At 35.5% G+C, this 12,500-nt stretch overlaps 1 protein-coding gene and 1 long non-coding RNA gene across 3 annotated transcripts in view; one reads left to right on the forward strand and one right to left on the reverse strand.

The window, feature by feature from the left end:
• LOC135198789 (uncharacterized) overlaps positions 1-12,500 on the forward strand; it is a 358,657-nt gene that overhangs the window by 300,460 nt on the left and 45,697 nt on the right. The window lies entirely within an intron of this gene.
• Positions 1-12,500, reverse strand: part of LOC135198786 (proton-associated sugar transporter A-like) — a 216,099-nt gene that overhangs the window by 195,689 nt on the left and 7,910 nt on the right. The gene's annotated exons all lie outside the window — the stretch shown is intronic.

The raw sequence follows: 12,500 nt of genomic DNA on the forward strand, positions 1-12,500 counted from the left end.
TTCTAAAAAAGAACAGATAGATAAGGACTAGAAATTTCCTAAAGATAAAAAATAGTTAAGGGCTAAAAAGAAAATTTCCAAAGACAAAAAAAAAGGTAAGGGCTAGAAAATTCCAAATAGACAAAAAATAAGTAAGGACGAAGAAAATTCCCAAGACAACAAAACGGTTAAGGCTAGAAAATTCCAAAGACAAAAAATAGGTCAAAGGACTTAGAAAAATTCTAAAGATAAAAAATAGGTAAGGGCCTAAAAAAATTCCAAAAGACAAAAAATAGATTAAGGACTAGAAAAATTCTAAAAGATAAAAAAATAGTTAAGGGCTTAGAAAATTCCAAATAAGATCAAAAAATAGGTTAAGGGCTAGAAAAACATTCCAAAGACAAAAAATCGGTAAGGGCTAAAAAAGAAAATTTCCAAAGACCAAAAAATAGGTGTAAGGACTAGAAAATTCTAAAAGATAAAAAATAGGTAAGGGGCTAAAAAATTCCAAAGACAAAAAAATAGATAAGGACTAGAAAATTCTAAAGATAAAAAATAGTTAAGGGCTTAGAAAACAAATTTCCAAAGACAAAAAAATAGGGTGAAAGGGCTAGAAAAATTCCAAAGACAAATAATCGGCTAAGGGCTAGAAAAGATTCCAAAAGACAAAAAATAGGTTAAGGGACTAGAAAATTCTAAAGATAAAACAATAGTTAAGGGCTAAAAAAAGAAAATTCCGAAAAAGAACAAAAAAATAGATAAAGGACTAAGGGCTTTAAAGAAAACTTCCAAAGAAAAAAAATCGGTTAAGGGGGCTAGAGAAAACTTCCAAAGACAAAAAATAAGGTAAAGGGACATAGGAAAAGTTCCTAAAGATAAAAAAATGATCGGTAGGGCTAAAAAAGAAATTATTCCAAAGGACAAAAAATAGGATAAGGACTAAAAAGAAAATTCCTAAAAAGTAAGACTAAAAAAATAAAGGTTAAGGGCTTAAAAAGAAAATTCCCAAAGACAAAAAATTAGGAAATAAGGGAACTATAAAATTCCTAAAGATAAAAAAATAGGTATTCGGATAAGGGCTAGAAAATTTTACCAAATTTTTTTTTTTTTTTTATTTGATTTTTTTTTTTTCTTTCAAAATTTTTTTTTTAATTAATTATTTTTTTTTTTTTTTTTTTTAATTTTTCGTTTTTTTTTTTTTTTTTTTTTTTTTTTTTTTTTTTTTTTTTTTTTTTTTTTTTTACTTAATTTGTTTTAAAATTTGTGTTTGTTTTTTTGTTTGTTTGGTTTTTGGTTTTTTAAGGGTTTTTTAAAAATTTTTCCAAAGTTTTTATTAAAAATTTTTTTTTTTTGTTTTTTTTTTTTTTGTTTTTATTTTTTTTTAAGGTTACTTTTTTTAAAATTTTTTTTGTTTTTTTTTTTAAAATTTTATTTTTTTTTTTTTTTTTTAAAAATTTTTTTTTGGTAATTTTGGGCTTTTAGAAAATTTTTTTTTTTTTCCAAAGAACAAAAAATAGATTTAGGTGACTAAGAAAATTCTAAAGAGAAAAAATAGATAAGGGACTAAAATTAATTCCAAAGAGAAAATTATAGGTAACGGACTAGAAATTCCAAAGACAAAAAATAGGTTAAGGGCCGCTAGAAAATTATCCAAAGACAAAAAATCGGTAAGGGCTAAAAAGAAAATTCCAAAGACAAAAATAGGTAATGGGCTAGAAAATTCCAAAGACAAAAAAAAATCGGATAAGGGCTAGAAAATTCCAAAGACAAAAAATCGGTAAGGGCTAGAAAATTCCAAAGAAAAAAATAAAAAATCGGTAAGGGCTAGAAACTTCCAAAAGACAAAAAATAGGTTAAAGGGCTAGAAATTCCAAAAGACAAAAATCGGTAACGGGCTAGAAAATTCCAAAGAAAAAATTAAAAAAATCGGTAACGGGCTAGGAAAATTCCAAAGACAAAAAATCGGTAAGGGCTAGAAAATTCCAAAGAACAAAAAAATCCGGTAAAGGGCTAGAAAAATTCCCAAAGACAAAAAAATCGGTAAGGGCTAGAAAAATTCTGAAGACCGAAAAAATCGGTAAGGGCTACGAAAATTCCAAAAGAGCCAAAAATCGGTAAGGGTCTAGAAAATTCCAAAGACAAAAACAATCGGTAAAGGGGCTAGAAAATTCCAAAGGATTCCAAAGCAAAAAAATCGGTAACGGGCTAGAAAATTATTCCAAAGACAAAAAAATATCTGGTAAGGGCTTAGAAAATTCCAAAGAAATAAAAAATCTGGTAAGGGTCTAGAAAATTTCCAAAAGACAAAAATTCGGTAAGGGCTTAGAAAATTCCAAGATAAAAAGAAAGGATCGGTAAGGTGCTAGGAAAGAAAATTCCATAAGACCAAAAAAAAATAGGTCAAGGGGCTAGAAAATTCCAAAGACAAAAAATCGGTAATGGGCTAGAAAATTCCAAAAAGACAAAAAATCGGTCTAGTAAGGGCTACTTTAGAAAATTCCAAAAGACCAAAAAATCGGTAAGGGCTAGAAAATTGCCAAAAAGACAAAAAATAGGTTAAGGGCTAGAAAATAGTTAGAAAATTCCAAAGGACAAACAATCGGTAAGGGGTATTAAGGGCTAGAAAAATTCCAAAGACAAAACAATCTGGTAAGGGCCTAGAGAAAATTCCAAAGGCAAAAAATAGGTAAGGGCTTAGAAAATTCAAAGATAAAAATCGGTAAAGGGCTAGTAGGGAAAATTCTCAAAGGACCAAAAAAAAGTCGGTAAGGGCTAGAAAATTCAAAGACAAAAATATCCGGTGTTAGTAAGGGCTAGAAAATTCCAAAGACAAAAAATCGGGTAAGGGCTAGAAAATTTCCAAGAAAAAAAAATCGGTAAGGGCTTAGAAACATTACAAAGACAAAAAATAGGGTAAGGGCTTCCCTAAAAAAAATTCCCAAAGACAAAAAATAGGTAAGGGCTAGAAAATGCCAAAGACAAAAAATAGAAAGGGCTAGAAAATTCTAAAGACAAAAAAGGGGAAAAGGGCTAGAAAATTCTAAACACAAAAAAATAGGTAAGGGCTAGAAAAATTCTAAAAAAAAAAATAGTAAGGGCTAGAAAAATTCTAAAAAAACAAGAAAATAGGAAAGGCTAGGAAAATCCAAATACAAAAGAATTGCTAAGCTAGAGAATTCAAAGACAAAAAATAGATAAGGACTAGAAAATTCTAAAGATAAAAAATAGGTAAGGGCTAGAAAATTCCAAAGACAAAAAATAGGTAAGGACTAGAAAATTCCAAAGACAAAAAATAGGTAAGGGCTAGAAAATTCCAAAGATAAAATAGGTAAGGGCTAGAAAATTCCAAAGACAAAAAATAGGTAAGGGCTAGAAAATTCCAAAGACAAAAAATAGGTAAGGGCTAGAAAATTCCAAAGACAAAAAATAGGTAAGGGCTAGAAAATTCCAAAGACAAAAAAAATAGGTCAAGAGCTAGAAAAATTCCAAAGACAAAAAATAGGTAAGGGCTAGAAAATTCCAAAGACAAAAAATAGGTAAGGGCTAGAAAATTCCAAAGACAAAAAATAGGTAAGGGCTAGAAAATTCCAAAGACAAAAAAACGGTAAGGGCTAGAAAATTCCAAAGACAAAAAATAGGTAAGGGCTAGAAAATTCTACAGACAAAAAATAGGTGAGGGCTAGAAAATTCTACAGACAAAAAAAATAGGTAAGGGCTAGAAAATTCCAAAGACAAAAAATAGGTAAGGGCTAAAAAATTCTACAGACAAAAAATAGGTAAGGGCTAAAAAATTCTACCGACAAAAAACAGGTAAGGGCTAGAAAATTCCAAAGGCAAAAAATAGGTAAGGGCTAGAAAATTCTACAGACAAAAAATAGGTAAGGCCTGGAAAAAAAAGGCAAGACCTTGAAAAATGTCCCCCTCCCCCCAATAAAAAAATAAGTAAGAACTGGAAAAATCTATATAGCTGGAGGCCGGTTGCATCGTCTGGTTTGTTTATTTAGTTCTACTGGGATGGTTTTAAGAGCAGAACTAGAGCATCGTTTTGTTTTTATATACTTTGGTTGTTGGGTCTTGGAATAATTCCGATCGCCAATCTGTCTTCTGTCATATCAGCATCATTGGACTTGATATACCATATTTCTTATCACTGTTCTGTCATTTTTTACAATTCAGCCCTCGACCACATTTCATATCCCCCTCTCTCTCTCTCTCTCTCTCTCTCTCTCTCTCTCTCTCTCTCTCTCTCGCTATGAAATACGGAACTGAAATGTATAATGACCGTCTCCATGAGTTTTTTGCGCATTTAGCGAAGTGATGTTGAGGGAAAAAGAAATCTCTCTCTCTCTCTCTTTCTCTCTCTTTCTCATTCACGGAACTGGAAGACATAATGCCCCTTTTCCGCGATTTTTCGTGCATATAGTGTAGTCGTGTTTAGGCAAAAGAACTCTCTCTCTCTCTCTCTCTCTCTCTCTCTCTCTCTCTCATACACGGAACTGGAAAATATAATGGCCCTTCTCGATTTTTCGTGCATATATTTTAGTCATGTTTAGGCAAAAGAACTCTCTCTCTCTCTCTCTCTCTCTCTCTCTCTCTCTCTCTCTCTCTCTCTCTCTCTCTCAATGCCCGTCTCCCCGAATTTTTGTGTTTTTAGTGATGTGATGCTAAGGAAAACTTAAGTATAATTTGTCTTTAGGATATTTCCGACTCTTGATATGTTCGTAGAATGCCAGGGTTTTCTTTCACTTGTGAACGTTTAATGAGAAACATTTGCTACCTTTTTTTTTTATATAATGGGCAAACGTTGATTATCAGGTTTCTTTGTAATGAAAGATGCGGATGAAATGATTTAAAAGAAATGAGCAGATAGAAGTTAGTGAACAGTTTCAGAAATGAGGAAATGAAGTTATGAGAAAAGGACGAAAACTTGAGGGAAAATTCAAATATAAGCTGATTTAGCCAAAAAAAAAATCATAAATGAACCAAAAAATTATAAAATAAACATCAGAAAAAAAGGAAACCTCAGAAAAGAAGAGAAATGAAGGAAGATACAGAAAACAACAGATCATTTTAAATGATTACATAAGAAAACGACTGACGTAGAAACACTGCCAATTCTTGAGAACACAGCCGGGGGTTGGAGCGGGGGGAAGGTGTTACCCGAACGGAAGCGTCGTAAAAGGGGAAGGGCCGTAATCCAAGGATGAGCCAGTGAAAGCATGATGCTCCCTGATCAAGGCTTTGCCTAAGGATATCCTCGGGATAGTACCCTTCTCCTCCTTCTATCCGGGTTATCCATTTGGGTTATGTGAGGAAAGATACCTCACCCTTCTAAGCTACTTCGTCATGAAAACTCTCTCTCTCTCTCTCTCTCTCTCTCTCTCTCTCTCTCTCTCTCTCTCTCTCTCTCTCTCATGTAAGGAAAGATGACCCCTTTTTATCTCTCTGTTATATGAAACTGACATAAAGCCATGCGCCGTAATTTTTTTTATATTTTTTTGTGAACTAATGTTTAGGAAAAAGAAATTGTCTCTCTCTCTCTCTCAAAGGGGTGAGAACCACTCCTAGATGTATTTGTAGACGTTTAGATGTCTCAAGATAACAAGACAAAACTGTAGTATGGATCAAATGGCTTTCTTTTTTATACATTGCAGCTTTTTAATAAAAAGAATCGTCTTTAGCAACTTTAAACTTCGCGGAGGGTCACATTGAAAGCGCACCCCCATCGCGCTAAAATAACAGCGTTCCAAAATTCCCGGTACAAAATAAATTGCATTGAATAAAACAGCGTTATATTCGCGAGATCAAACCATTTTATTCACCGCGATAAAAATGGCCTTATGGACGCTGGGGCAGAAATAACGCCTCTGTAATTTTCCTTTCTCAAGTTTTTCATGGCACAATAGATTACGCGACTCTTCTGAACAGAGAAATAGTTATTGAATGGATTGGTCGCGTAATTCCTTTTGCGAAATTTTGCCGCTCTGGCGATGTATATGGAACGTGATTTTTTTTTTCTAGAAAAGTATCAGCGTCTGAGCTTTGTATTTTGACCTATGGCGAATTATCTTCGTCTGTTGAATTTGACATCTTTATCTTTCGCTGCGTTCTATCAAGCTTTTGCGCCCTGTTCTTTATTTGTTCCCACCTTCCATTATACTTTCTCTCGCATCTTTCCATGTCCTTCGTTCCCGGCATCGCATTTCCAAAAGAGCCTTTATTGCCTTAATTATTTATAACTCGCCTCTTAAACTACACAGGCTTTTTTTCTCAATTCGATAAGTGCATTTTTTGTCTTTCTTTCTGTCCTCGTACCACATTCCACAAGATTCTGATTTCCTCATGTCAACGTACAGATTTTTGTAGTGTTTATCAAGCTTATACATTAAAATCTCTCAAAGGAAGTTCTCATACCATTCCAATTCTCGTATACATATCTTAGTCCAATTACTACACTTTTTTTTCTTTTAATCGATGACCATTTTACGCAAATTGATCAATCAGTCATTCGTGTTGGGGAAGGACGCTGATAATAGCGAACAAAATACGCCGTAATCAGCCCCATGTAAACAGTTTACAGTAACATTTTCCTCCGATTATGTCCTCCGTAGGTGGGGGGCGGCTGCTGCCACCAGTACACCTCATGCAGTGCACTGTAAACATTACTTAAGGTTCATTGCAGCGTCCACTTTCATTCCCCTCTCCGAACGATTAATTCCTAGTTAGACGAGTGGGTTGCATGCTCGCCTACCAATCACAAGTTCGATTTCCCGCACTGCCAGCGTGGAATCAGAGGGATTTATTTCCGGTGATTAGAAATTCACTTCTCGATGTGTTGTGGTTCGGATCCCACAATAAGCTGTAGGTGCCGTTACTAGGTAACCTGTTGGTTCCTAGCCACGTAAAAGGGTCTAATCCTTCGGAGCAGCCCTAGGATAGCTGTTAATCAGCCCAGTGGTCTGGTTAAACTAAGATATACATAACTGTCTCCTAACAATTATTATTACTATTATTATCTTTTCGGTAGATGAAACATACTCACTTGGAGCAAGCACACCAAAGGGGCCATTGACTTCAAATTCAAGCTTCCAAAGAATGTTGGTTTCAACCTCCCACCGCAGACCCCACGCTGCAGCAGTACTGATCACGATACAGAGCGCATGATTTCTCATCGCCCGGGGAGAGACGTGAACCTCGCAGTGCGACTGCGATGTTTTCTTGCTGTTACACCTTTCAACACCTCCTTTACTCTCAATTTTCCCTTCAGGGCTGAATGACCTCATAGGTTTCCGCACTTGGCATCAGGCCTCAATCTTGTATTCCAAATCTCCAACGACGTCGGACGAAGGCAACAAGAAGCCTCAACCTTCTCCAGGTGTCTGTGGATCCACGATGACTTCTACCACAGCAGCTGCTCAACTCAGCTGCTTTAATGGTTCAGAAGTAGATTTAAAATGACCGTGACGATCTGTTTGGTCTATTATATATGTGGATTAAAAGGGAATAGATTATTACCGAAGAGATTATGGGGATTTGAGTTAATGGCAGAGGCTTCTTACTAAAAAGAGGGCGGTACAATTATGATATCAGGTATGTATTACACGTGTTTACAAGCAGGTACAACTGAGTTAACATAATTATGAAGTGGTGCAACGAAGTGATCTCTCACACTCTTATGAAAATTGATCTTTTTCAGTGCATAATAAAGAGGCATTAATATTTGGGAATGTAATAGAAGAACTCAAAACAAAATGGACTTTTATGTGTAATAAGTAGACCCTGTGGCGTAGTTTTCGGCGGTACTGTGAAGTAGTCTTTGATGAGGTTTAGTGAGACCTTACAGACCTTACATCTCGTTCGGGTTGCCCCTGGTCCCTCAGTGTGAGGCACCTCTAATGTCTACCAGAAAATTGCTAATGCGTCTCCCGGTATATTTTGCATCTTCCAATCTTGGATGGTCTGGGATGCAGCTTAGATATTTCTCGAGCATATTCTTAAACACATCTACGCTCACTCCTGATAAATTCCTCAGATGAGCTGGCAACGCACAGAATAGACGCTGCATTGTCGATGCTGGTACGTAGTGGATTAATGTCCTGTGTGCTTTCCTTATTTTTCCTGGTATAGTTTTGGGCACTATTAATCTACCTCTGCTTGCTCTTACTGATATTTTTAGCTCCACGATGTTTTCGGCAATTCCTTCTATCTGTTTCCATGCCTGAATTATCATGTAGCCTTCTCTTCTCCTTTCTAGACTTTATAATTTTAAAAATTGTAGTCTTTCCCAGTAGTCAAGATCCTTAACTTCTTCTATTCTAGCTGTAAAGGACCTTTGTACACGCTCTATTTGGTAGTGTGGGTACCATATCATATTGCAATATTCAAGTGGACTACGAACATACAAGTAGTAAGTAGTGAAATGGCTATTGACTATGCGTATTAAGTAGCTTAAACGGTATGGTCTTTGATCCCGTAGGGGCAAGTGCCGTCAGTTCACCTCACGCGGTGCACTGTAGACTTTACTTTAGGTTCTTTGTAGTGTCCCTTCAGGCCCCCAGCTGCAACCCCTTCCATTCCTTTTACTGTACCTCCGTTCATATTCTTTTTCTTTTGTCTTTCTTTCCACCCTCTCCTATCAATTGTTTCATGGTGCAGCTGCGAGGTTTTCCTACTGTTAGGCCTTTCAAACCTTTCCACTCTCAGTTTCCCTTACAGCACTGAATGGCCTCACACGGTCCCAGCGCTTGACCTTTGGCCTTAATTCTGCAGTCCGTATAGTCTTTGAAAATGTTGTAGTCTGTTGCATCAGGGCTTGCAGACTTTGCAAATGAAAGGGTTGCTTGGTTCAATTATTTTCCTGTCAACATTTCCCAATTTTATGTGAAGTGAAAATCACTTCACGGCCACCAAAATTTCATCTCGGCCCCGTCAGCCACGCGTCTGATCCTCGTATTCTCGCAGGCATCAAGGGGCGTATAGCACCTTGAGGCAGCCAAGAGATGCGCCAATCTCTCGTCATTTCACAAGGTATAAGTTTACCCTCTCCGCCATTATCGAGGTTTGGGGTAACACGAGAGAGTCTGCGTTACGCTCTCTCGTGGTTGGAGGCTGCAACAAGCTTGAAACTGAAATTCGGAAAAGGAAGATTCTCTCTCTCTCTCTCTCTCTGTTTAACTTGGGATAATCAATTCATTGAATGCATTCGGGTGCCTTGATCTATTTGATTATATTTTAAAACAGTTTTAGATGATTGTTTGTATAAAAATTCTAACTCTCACACCCTTATATGCTACGGATCAGTATGTATGTATATGTGTGTATATATATATATATATATATATATATATATATATATATATATATATATCACTGGGAGTGACCTAAATTGGCTTAACTGTGGATGGATCTCTTGGTATAAATACTACCTTTTCTGTAACTTTTTTCTTTTATCTACCTGAAGAGAGAGAAATATCTTTAGTATATTTTGACGTTTTTATGGGCTCCTTTTATTATGTATATATATATATATATATATATATATATATATATATATATATATATGTTGTGTGTGTGTGTGTGTGTGTGTGTGTGTGTGTGTATGTATGTATGTATATGTATATATGTGTGTGTGTGAGCAAATAATAATCTTACTGTACAATGAATAATGTCGCAAGTTTTCTTGTGCATAAACAGTCAAGACGTAATAAGTATAGCCACTTTAACAGAGGCGGAAAGCACAGTACCGTCTTATTAAAAGTGCAAAAGAATAAAAGTGCGGCAAATGAGAAAGCCCTCTCATCATAATGTACCTTTAAATGGAAGAGAAACGACACGACGTAGAGCAAGAGACGTGAAAACACATTGCCGTGTGCAGCTTTACAGCCCTGTGTGTGTGTGCGTGAGTGTGTTCGTGTATGTGTCCTTATGCACCCCAGCTTTAAGTGAAGATTTTATCAGTGACACAAACTTTAGGAGGGTTTATTATTTTTTTTTTCCTTTTTGGTAAGTACGAGGCATGGCCATTTTTTGAGAAGGCTTTATTCGTGCCACTTGCGTTTATGACGTGAAATAAATAATGTCCATGCGAAGGTATACGAAATATGTCCGGCGATTTTAATGTATTCATTCTTAATAGGGAATGAACGTTTGCGCTGTGTGTATTGACGTTTGCAATACTGAGATTTTTTTTTTTTGATTCAGTAATCAAATGAAAATCATAATTTATTTTCCTTTCACTTTAAATACATAGTCTCATTTTAACTCAAGTAATATTAAACAATTTCACAAGAGGGATATATATATATATATATATATATATATATATATATATATATATATATATATATATATATATATATGTATATATATATATATATATACATATGCTTAAAAAATCGCAGTAGATGCACGTGACTTCATTAAATAAGCGAATACCTCAGGAAAATGGTAGTCAGAAATCCAGGCGCTTTCGTCTTTACTAAGACATTGTCGTTCCTTGACAATGTCTTAATAAAGACGAAAGCGCTTGGATTTCTGACTACCATTTTTCCTGTGGTATTCGCTTATATATATATATATATATATATATATATATATATATATATATATATATATATATATATATATATATATATAAAATCCTTAAATTCCATTGAGAACTCGATTTTACGTAAATTTAGCCAGTTACACTACATTTTATAAAAAAAAAAAATCCTCTTGCTGATGTATAAGACAGATTTGAAAACAAAAAACTCAAATCAATCAGTCACATTTCAACTTCAATTCATCAAAATGGATGGAATCAACGTTCAGATACTATAAGTAGTATGGGACCAGTGGGAAGAAAGGTTGGGTTAGGTTAGGTTGGTTAGATTAGGTTACACTCAAATAGACGCACAGTAAACAGCTTGGTGTGGGTGCATTCAAACTTATTTAATAGAAAGTTACTTTCTTGATCATTCCTTAGGAGATAGAAGACTGTGGGTACGAACCATCATCAGCCTGCAACAAACGCTTCGTAATGTTTCAGTTCATTTACCTTACCGCAATATTTTGACACGTACTTTGAGTCGATTGGAAAAATATGCTGAGCAGAGTATTGAATACCCTGTGGGAACTAAGAGAGAGAGAGAGAGAGAGAGAGAGAGAGAGAGAGAGAGAGAGAAGGGGGCCAATGTAACCCACTGGTTGTAGGTACTGCAGAACCACGAGATCGAAACTGTATCGAGCCACCGAATCCTTAGAAAAGTGGAACTGGGGTCGTGGGTGGTATGATAGTAGTGGTTCTTGAATGTTGTACAGCTCAGTATTTTTCCCCTGGAGTGAAATACGATACTGATAAATGGAAAAGGTAACAGGAATGATTTGTAGTTTTGTTTAATTATTATCATCATAAATCACACTTTTTATGCCGTTACGCAGTTATTGCCGACGCTTTTCTCAATCTTATTGTGCTTATTTTTCCTCGAATCTTTTAACCACGAGCAACTTCGATGATTTTGAAGATCGAACTTAGAAATTGGGAACAAAATGGTGCTGTAATGGGCGAACGATATTTCCATGCCATTGCATTGCTCCGCCTACTCTCTCCAGCCCATTTGAAAATTGCCGAATCGATTGCTTTCACAGTTTTTTCTGTATATCTCTATTTGAGATCTAGTTCTCTTTGGTAAAAAGTTTAAAGCTATACAATAGTTAATTGTTATGAACATTTTTTAGACTTCATTTTGAACAAAATTAATCCCGATTCCTGGCCGCTGTTTCACTAACATTTATTATATGTGAAGATGTAAAGAATGTGAATATGTGAATCAGTGCACCATAGCAATTATCTTGTCATTCACTTTCACAAATGTATTTTTGCAAAAATTATTTTAACTTAATCATATATAAAAGCTTTGGGTTTTTTTTTATCGTGAATTATACAAAAAGAACTGTTTCACACAGCAAATATTTTGATTCTTTGTGAATTAGGCAACGGTAAAGAAATCACGAAAGAGGGAGTTAGCGCCTCAGTGGCGTGATCGGTATGTTCTTGGCCTGCCACCTCGGTGGCCGCGAGTTCGATTCTCGGGCATTCCATTGAGGTGTGAGAGATGTGTATTTCTGGTGATAGAAGCTCACTCTCGACGTGGTTCGGAAGACACGTCAAGCCGTGGGTCCCGTTGCTGAATAACCACTGGTTCCATGCAACGGAAAAACACTGTGCGTAAATGCTACTTACCTTCAGAGAACAGGTGAGCGAAATACGAAAAGTCCTTTTGTCTCCGGATGACGGGATGCCTCGATTAACCCGGGCGTCTTGGTTCTTTTTTTTTCCAGATCCCAAAAGATCATGATATATATATATATATATATAGTATATATAATATATATATAAATTATATATATATATATATATATGTGTGTGTGTGTGTGTGTGTGTGTGTGTGTGTGTGTGTGTGTGTGTGCAGATGTTAGTCCAAGATCTTTATTTAACTTAGCCTGAAACTGTAAACCTTGCTATAATATTCTGTCCATTG

This window comes from Macrobrachium nipponense, chromosome 22, assembly GCF_015104395.2.
Source record: "Macrobrachium nipponense isolate FS-2020 chromosome 22, ASM1510439v2, whole genome shotgun sequence".
NCBI lineage: Eukaryota > Metazoa > Arthropoda > Malacostraca > Decapoda > Palaemonidae > Macrobrachium > Macrobrachium nipponense.